Source organism: Colobus angolensis, unplaced genomic scaffold (genome assembly GCF_000951035.1).
Source record: "Colobus angolensis palliatus isolate OR3802 unplaced genomic scaffold, Cang.pa_1.0 Scaffold138, whole genome shotgun sequence".
In the NCBI taxonomy this organism is placed as follows: Eukaryota; Metazoa; Chordata; class Mammalia; order Primates; family Cercopithecidae; genus Colobus; species Colobus angolensis.
Genome location: NW_012114466.1, coordinates 1,116,521 through 1,125,995, shown reverse-complemented (window position 1 = coordinate 1,125,995; position 9,475 = coordinate 1,116,521). Strand labels below are relative to the sequence as shown.

General features: G+C 50.6%; 1 protein-coding gene and 1 pseudogene across 1 annotated transcript in view; both read right to left on the bottom strand.

The window, feature by feature from the left end:
• The window catches only part of CELSR1 (cadherin, EGF LAG seven-pass G-type receptor 1), a gene marked incomplete at its 5' end in the record, with an annotated part of 201,612 nt that overhangs the window by 128,887 nt on the left and 63,250 nt on the right, over window positions 1–9,475 (bottom strand). The window lies entirely within an intron of this gene.
• The window catches only part of LOC105506584, a 13,016-nt pseudogene continuing 8,409 nt past the window's right edge, over window positions 4,869–9,475 (bottom strand).

Genomic DNA, 9,475 nt, shown 5'->3' with positions numbered 1-9,475 from the left:
AAATAAATAAACAAATAAAGTGGTTAATTTTATCTTATGTGAGTTTCACCTCAATTTTTTTAAAAGGGAAAAAGAGTTAAGAATTGATTCCTAGTAAAACTTTGTCTCATTTTGGCGTGAGATCGTCCAAAAGGAGAAAGCAATTCTAAAGGGTATTTCAAGAACAATTTCCTTCAAACTAAGCTGTCAATGAAGTCAGAATGAACAGACGTTCTAAGACGCGGAACCGCTTCTCCTCCTAAGAGCAGGAAGCCACTTTCCAACCCTGGAGACACCAAACTCGCCCACCTTAAAGATGCTGAGTATGGCTCGGGTAGAGCCAAAGTCACCATCTGTTTACATCATGAGCTAAATATCACGGGAGAAGCCCACAGAGGCCCACGCAACGCAGTGAAGGCACCGGCCAGGACTTCGACAGGGATCAAACACCCGGAGTTTATCAGGGACCTTCCGTTGTCTCTGCTTTGCTTCAAGTCCTCACAGAACAATCTGAAGGCATTCGTTTGCTGAACAGGAATCCAAATGTCTGACAAGAAACCCAGTGCTGGGAACTCCTGTGGGGAGATGCTGAGTGATCAACAAGCCTGTTTTGGTTTTTTTGTTTTTTTGGCTTTTTTTTTTTTGAGACGGAGTCTTGCTCTGTCACCAGGCTGGAGTGTGGTGGCGCAATCGGCTCACTGCAACCTCCACTTCCCAAGTTCAAACAATTCCCCTGCCTCAGCCTCCCGAGTAGCTGGGGCTACAGGTGTGTGCCACCACACCACGCTAATTTTTTGTATTTTAGAGTAGAGATGGGGTTTCACCATGTTGGACAGGATGGTCTCGATCTCCTGGCCTCATGATCCACCTGCCTCTACCTCCCAAAGTACTGGGATTACAGCCCGAGCCATGGTGCCTGGCCAAGCCTGCTTTAAGATAAGAAGAAAAGGAGGAACCCCTGGGCTTCAGCTTATAGGGCAGGTTCCCCATGGCAGCACTGTTGACTCCTGTGGGGGCTGGATAACGCTCTGTAGGGTGCCAGCCACCGGGAGGATGCTGGGCAGCATCCCTGGCCTCCACCCACTGGATGTCAGCAGCACCCCCACCCCAGGCTGTGACCACCACACACGTCTCCAGACAACGTCTGCCAGGGCAGCAGCGCACCAGCTGACAACCCAGCCCTCGGAAATGATGATCCAAACCTCTGGACCCCTTCCGGCCTGAGACTCTCAGCAGGTACCAGGAGCCCAGGAAGCACGGAGCTCAAGGCTCTTTGGCTCAGCACCCGGCTATGCCAGACCACTCGGGCCTTTGTGCCTCCCAACAGTGCCGTCTGGGGCATTCCCCTGCCAGCTGGGCCCCATGAGCGACACGGGCTGGGCCAACGGGGAGCCATTCCAGCCTCGCTCTTCCCTGCCAGAACCAGAAAGCCACCTCTCTGCCCCCGTCCTGGAAAAACGTGCCAAGTTCCCCAAGGCAAAGATTAAACGACAAAGCAAATTTAAAAGAACAAGTGGGCGCCTGGTTCTGAGCCGAAGGACACCTTCCAGCACGACAACGCAGCCCTGTGCACCTGCCAGGGGACAACCATATGTTCCCGGGCCCGATGTGTCCACGAGCCACCGCCAGCCGAAGAGAGCTGTGGCCAATAAAGATGAGAACTTTTTTTTTTTTTTTTTTGAGATGGAGTCTCGCACTGTAACCCAGGCTGGAGTGCCGTGGCGCAATCTCGGCTCACCGTAACCTCCGCCTCCCAGGTTCAAGCGATTCTCCTGCCTTAGCCTCCCTAGTAACTGGGATTACAGGCGCACGCCACCATGCCCAGCTAATTTTGTTGTTGTTGTTGTTTTGTTTTGTATTTTTAGTAGAGCCAGGCTGGTCTTGAACTCCTGACCTTGTGATCCGCCCACCTCGGCCTCCGAAAGCGCTGGGATTATAGGTGTGAGCCACTGCACCCAGCTGAAGATGAGATGTTTTAGCAAACACAGCAACCAGCCCAACGCAGCCCTGCAGCAGGTCCTGCTCAGAGCTCTCAGGTTTTTCAGCCACTGCTCACCGCAGGCCCAGGGAGTCAGGAATGATCAGGGCCAGTCTGGAACATTCCAGGCTCCAGATCTAAAAGTGCCATCCAGCACCCAGCTACACTCCTCATCCAGCCACCTCAGTGGCCAGAGCAGCAGGTGACCCTCGGCCTCCCTCTGCGTGTCCCTGTGCCATTCTCTCCATCTTCCTCCTCTCGTTGCCCGGACTCCCGCACGCTCACACCTGTGGCTGGTGCAGCATCTGCTGACAGATACTCCCAGAGTTTTGCTGAATCCTGGGAGCTTCTCTCTCTCCAACATGACCTGCTGGACTCAGGTCTGTACCGACCCCCATGCTTGTCAGCAGTGCCTCTGAAATGCTGACTCATCTCTAGGGACAGGGATCAAACACCTGGAGTTTATCAGGGACCTTACGTTGTCTTTGCTTTGCTTCAAGTCCTCACAGAACAATCTGAAGGCATTTGTTTGCTGAACAAGAATCCAAATGTCTGAACCCTTGTTCAGGAACCCCTTGTTGGGGAATGTCAGGAACTCCCGTGGGGGGATGCCGAGTGACCAACAAGCCTGTTTTGGTTTTTTTTGTTTTTTTGGCGTCAAGCCGCTCCTATCCCTGAGTCCGAAGGCCCTCCTGTGCAGAAAGGCTGCAGTGGCTGCCAGGCGAAAACTGTCTGGACCCTGCCCTGGCCCCTGCCACTCCACATGTGCCTCAAGCAGACGCCTCGTCTTTGGGAAAAAGCTTCCCATGGTGGCTGAACCGGCACTGCAGCCATGTCCCCCGGGAGGTCATCACGGAGCCAGAGACCACAACTGGGCAGGAGATGCCGGGTTCCAGGGGCCACGGATAGTGAGCTGAGACTTTCTGTGGTTATCTGGACTTTTTTTTTTGGGGGGGGGGCGTAGAAAATTACATCTTATTTATTTTTAAAGCCAAACCACTAGGAAAATACATCACAGCCGGGAAGCAGCAAATGGACAGGTTGTCTTATCATTTCAAGTAATAAGCTGGTGAAAATGCAATGAGGTTGCTATCAAAACAATAAGGTGCCATGCTGGGGCAGGAGCACTGCAAGCTACGAAAGCCCCAGGCAGAAATGGCATTTGGTAATGGGGGCTGCCTCTCCTTTGCTCTCAGGGAGTCAGCTCATCCTAGCCCAAGTTGCTTCCTTTTTCTCCCTTGAATTTCCTGTTGCCAGGGGTTTGTCTTGACTGGACTCTGTTAATTCAGAGGGCTAAGTAGGCAATGCTGGGTTTAGATCTTCATTCCATCTGTTCTATAAAAACCAGGTTTTTCCAAATCCAGTACTTCATAACTCTGTTATAATCAAGTAGCCAAATGCTCCTCTTTTACTGTTCACTCCTATATACTAGCATATACCACAATCAAAACCCCCTTCTCTTCATGGGCAAAGTGTTACTGCAAAGATTGTCCTGTCATTTTGCTACACACAGCCTCAGGGCCCATCAGCCAGTAATCCTGCTTCCCATAATTAGTGTGTCATCACCTCTCATGTTTTTGCATGGTCTCCAGGCTGAAAGATGCAGACGTCATAATTTGAAGAAACGTACATTCATACCCTGATGACCATAAATAAATGGGGATCCACAAGGAACCTTTCAAACTTCTTCTTTTTTTTTTTTTTTTTTGAGATGGAGTCTCACTCTGTTACCCAGGCTGGAGTGCAGTGGCGCCATCTCGGCTCACTGCAAGCTCCGCCTCCCAGTTTACGCCATTCCCCTGCCTCAGGCTCCCGAGTAGCTGGGACTACGGGCGCCCGCCACCACACCTGGCTAATTTCTTTTCGTATTTTTAATAGAAACGGGGTTTCGCTGTGTTAGCCAGGATGGTCTCGATCTCCTGACCTCGTGATTTGCCCATCTTGGCCTCCCAAAACGCTGGATTATAGGCGTGAGCCAGCACGCCCCACGGGAACCTTTCCAAGTTCGTATCCAAACGAGTCTCCCTCCCAATTCCACATCTTAAAATCAACTTGTATGACCTTGTATAAATTACACAAAACCAGGAAAACAAAGACACAGAAAACTTTTTTTCCTTCTAAGTGAATGACCTCATGGATTTTGTTTCACAGCTTATGGAAAATGATATGGAGACATTCCGGGTAAACAGGATGTTGGCAACGAAGAGGAAATATCTCTCCTCAAACTCCACCAACTCTAACCTGCCAGCCTGTTGGTACCTGTGTAGTAAGAAGAGTCCGGTACCTTGGAGGGCTCTGACTTGTTACAGGGGAGATCCTTACTGCCAGGACAGGCACTGGCCCAGGAAATAGAAGCTCTAAAACTCTCCTGTAATATCTCTGACCCAATTCAGCACCACTTTTTTCCATTTCATTTTTTAGGACTAAAAAATAAAAGAACCAGTGTCCAGAGGCCAGTGACATATGCCTTACACTTATGGCCATCCTTCATTTCTTCATTCATAAACTTTGCTTAAAAGACTAAAATTCCAGCCAGGTCCAGTGGCTCATGCCTGTAATCCCAGCACTTTGGGAGGCCGAGGCAGGTGGATCACGAAGTCAGGAGTTTGAGACCAGCCTGACCAACATGGTGAAACCCCATCTCTACTAAAAATACAAAAATTAGTTGGGCGTGGTGGTGCATGCCTGTAATCCCAACTACTCAGAAGGCTGAGGCAGAAGAACAGCTTGAAACTGGGAGGTGGAGGTTGCAGTGAGCTGAGATCACACCATTGCACTCCAGCCTGGGCAAAAGAGCAAGACCATGTCTCCAAAAAAAAAAAAAAAAAAAAAAAAAAAAAGATTAAAATTCCCAATTCCTTAAAAAAAATATATTCTTGTCCTCGGCCCCGATGGCCACTGGCAAAAACTTTTATTTCCCAATGGATGAGAGAGCCTCCTTCATCTTCTCGGTCACAGTTGGGATGAGGTGCATGTGGTCATCCACACACTTGGTCATACAACCGTCCAGCTTCTGCCTCACCTGAAGCTCCTTACTCCCAGCATCTATTGAATATTTGGCTTTGTCGTTGCAACGCATGGAACACCAGACCAGGCAGTCCTAGAACTTCTCCAGCTCACTGGTGACCAAAGCCTGGGCTTGAGCCAGGGGCACATGGCAGCACTTAATGCACAGGTGCACCTGCTGCATGGAGGCCTGACTGTCCTCACAACAGCTGGTGCTGCACTAGAACATGAAACCCTGTATCTTCCAGATGTTCTCCCCCTCCAGACTCTTCACCATGGAGTCCACTGCCTCCTGCACCTGCAGCTGCTGCAGCTCCACCGTGGCGACCCCATGCTGCCTCAGTTACTTGGACTTTTATAAATCTTTTTCTTTTTTTTTGAGACGGAGTCTCACTCTTGCCTAGGCTGGAGTGCAGTGGCATGATCTCAACTCACTGCAGCCTCTGCCTCCTGGGTTCAAGCGATTCTCCTACCTCAGCCTCTCAAGTAGCTGGGATTACAGGCATGTGCCACCACGCCTGGCTAATTTTTGTATTTTTAGTAGAGATGGGGTTTCGCCACGTTGGACAGGCTGGTCTCAAACTCCTGAGCTCAGGTGATCCACAAGCCTCGGCCTCCCAAAGTGTTGGGATTATAGACATGAGCTACTGCACCTGGCTGACTTTTATAAATCTTGGCCGTGGCCATGTGTGGTAGACAAAATAATGTTTCCCCCTCACCTCCCAAGAAGAGGTCCATGTCTCAATCCCCAGAAGCTGGGGGTACAGTGGCTCACCAGCGACCTTAACCCAAGAGAGTATCCTGAAGGATCTGGGTGGGCCCAGTGTGGCCACAGGATCCTTAAAAGCAGAGAAGGGAGGAAAAGTGGAAGAAAGAGCTTATGGGGACAGAGGAAGTCAGCAGATTCTATGCTGCTGGCCCTGAAGACAGAGGAAGGGCCACGAGCCACAGCAGAATCTGCTCTGCCTCCCTAGGTAGTTGGAGAGGCAATAGCAGATAATGAGAGCAAAGACTTACGTAGCTCTTGCAATCCTCAGGGGACTCCAGGAGGCAGGAAATCCAATCACCCAGTTTTACTGATGGGGAAACCAAAGCACATAGAGGTTAAGTGACTTGCCCAAGGTCACAGAGGAAGTGGGTGGCAGAGCGGGATTGCACACGCCTGTAAACTCAGCTACTTAAAAGGCTGAGGCGCAAGAATCACTTGAACCCAGGAGGCAGAGGTTGCAGTGAGCTGAGCTTGTGCCACTGCACTCCAGCCTGGGTGACAGAACAAGACCCCATCTCAAAAAAAAGAAAAATTATCTACAGGGTCCTTCATAGGGAACTCACAAGATGATTCTCTAATCTCTACAGAAGACCAATAGGTCAAGAATAGCCAAGGCATCCCTGGAGAACAGGGGAGGGGAACAAGCTCTAATCTGATGTCAGGACTTATAACATATAGACAAAGGAGTGCTGGCATGGAGCAGACCAACAGACCAATGGACAGAAGATGGAGCCCAGAAACAGGTCCACACACGCACAACAGAGTTGGCAACCGGGAAAGAGGAGCATTCCCACACATGGTCCCAAGCCACTCAGCTGTCTACATGGCAGACAAAGTGAAACTAGATCCCTACCTCACACCAAGCACAAACATCAATTCCAGGTGAACTAAGGACTTACACAGGAAAGGCAAAGCCTATTTTAGCAAAGACCATTCAAAATCATGTTTATGATCTTGAGATACGTAAGCAATTCTTAAATATGACATACAAAACACGATCATAAAGGAAAAAAACTATGATTTTGATTACATTAAAAACAAGGACTTTAAAAAGAACCTTATTAGAAAATTAATGATGAGACATTAACATAAGCCACAAACTATAAGACCTGCCTCACTGGGTGTCTAGGGCGTGGTCCTCACAGTTGAGCACACCCTCTTTATGGAAACATGCTCTTCCTGACTTTTTTTTTTTTTTTTTTGAGACGGCGTCTCGCTCTGTCACCCAGGCTGGAGTGCAGTGGCAGCCCACAGGTTTTCTGTTCAAGGTGCTTTCCCTGACAATCCCACTCTGCCACCCACTTCCTCTGTGACCTTGGGCAAGCCACTTAACCTCAATGTGCTTTGGTTTCCTCATCATTAAAACCGGGTAACTGGATTTCCTGCCTCCTGGAGACCACTGAGGATTGCAAGAGCTACGTAAGTCTTTGCTCTCAGTATCTGCTACTGCCTCTCCAACTACCCAGGGACGCAGAGCAGATTCTGCTACCCCAGTGACAAGAGACGTGGGGCCCAGAGACGCTCAGGAACTGTGCCCAGGACACACAGCTGTCTGTTGGGGATGCAGGTTGCCACCTTCCTGCCAAGGTAGAGTGAGGCCTGCAGTCTCCACGTGTCTATTCAGCTCTTTCACACCAACACTTTCAGAGAGAAAAATAATTATTAACTGCAGAGGCTTAATGAGGATATGGAGCTGCAAGGCTCTCTAATACCAATAATTTGTACCTATTTAAGAGCAAAGGTGTAACAACAAAGGCACTGGCACCAACAGGCTCAGATACCATATCCCTTGCCCCCAGGTAAACGAGCACAACTGTCAGTTTCACTGAGCACAGAACATTCCCAGGCTCCCACGAGCTCCCACAATCTGCCCTGGCTCTCAGACTCACCTGTAGGGAGGAACGCCCCAGGCCTTCCGCCCAGAAATCCAGGGGTACAGGGCAAGAGAAGGGGAGCTGCTGGGGAAAGCCGTTACAACGGTGGGGACAGGTCCGAGGTCTGAACTGGGCACCAGTAAACGTGGCATACACAGGGCCCACCAGCCCCAGCTGTTCAGTCCCAAGCAAGACCACTGGGAGGGTCCTGCAGGGGACAGATTCCCACCTTCCACCAGCCCAGCCCAGCCCAGCCCCTGGCGGCAGCTGCCTCAGGCCCAGCCCTCCCCAGAAATGCAGGGTGCAGCATCTGCCAGGAACTTGGAGGAGCCACCCCTGCTAGCCCTGAAATGTGTCCCCACTCAGGGGCCCTGAAATCCCTTCCAGAATAATTTCACAGGGACCTCTTTTGAAATGCAAATACCATGGAGAGGCTATATTAAGCCAGTGACCCCTGGTGGGGTTAGGGCCTCAAGTTAGAACTGGGGGCAGCCCGGGACAGCCTGGCAAGGGGCAGCTGCGCTCACATACCATGAGGGCTACCTGGCCCACTCACTGCAGCACGTGTTTTGGCTGGGCACGGGGCTTCTGCCCCAGAGACCCCGTGGCCATCAGAGTTGCTGGAGTCAGTGCTCACAGGGATCCCGCCAGGTGCTGGGGAGGTCTGGCTGCTGCCTGAGGTCTCCAAACATTACCGAAGTCCCCCTCCAAGAGCAAGGAGACCATCCTTGTTACTTCCAGGGATCCCTCCCTCCAATTTAGTGAATGGCAAGCAAATCATTCTCTTTGGGGGAAAAGATCAAATATTGGCCCAGACGTCTATTAATTTGCAACTTGCATCGAAACTGCTGAGAACAGAAAAGCCGGGATTTCGTTTTTCTAGTTAAATATTTGCTGAGAAAATTCCAGTCCTAAATTTCAAGAGACTGATTCAGCATGACGTTAGAAGGGTGGTTTTAGATGATTAACTAGAGGCTCTCGTGGAAGAAACCTGAGAGAAAGACGATGCAGGCCTCCCCGTGAAAACGCTGTTTTAGCCAACAGAGAAAGTGTGTGTGTTAGCATCCTTGCTTTTGTCTTGATTTTTTTCTTCGATGTTTTTCTGTAGTTGAGTATTTTAATTTACTTCTTTCAGGCCCCTCTCCCCGGCCACCTGCAGATGGTGAGATTCGTTTCCAGTATTCAAAGACTGGAATAAAAACTCTCACCGCACATTGGGTTCTGCTGGAAGACAAGCCCTCCATCCTGACCCTGGCTCTGGTTCCTCTTCCCAGGCCTTTGTGAGTGGCCCCCGCCTAACTCCCTCTCCCTGAAGCTAATGAGTCGATGCCTATTCTGAAGCCAGTGAGTAAGAAGATTCAAGCAAAGACTCAAAGCTCCACTTGGACGGAAGGAGGCCCATGTGCCGGGAGGTGCACGCGAGGCCGCCAGGCTGCACACAGGGCCGCCGGGCAGCTTCTGTCTGGCTCATTATGGAGGAGCTGGGAAAGAAGTGCACGTTCCAAGTAAAGCTGAAAATAAAATCTAGCTGGCTGACACCTCCCCGTTCATCACACATCCCATGCCTGAGCATCTCCAAATTGCCGAGGAGCAAAAAGCTCATCTCCAAGGCAGGTGGCCAGCAGGCTCCATGCACCTCTCCATCCACACATGCGCTGTCTGCGCCCCGTGGAGCTTGTGTGGCGGGGACCGTTGACACTCAGGTTCTGCACAGCGCCTCCCACAGTCTGGGGAAATGGGTGCCCTGGAACCATCGGAGCCCGCAGACGGAGAAAGAGAACCTGTTCTGCAAACGTGAACCAGTTGTAGTCAGCATGTCTTGCTTGTGTCATTTGTCTGTGACAATGACACATGTCATGGTCCAAACTA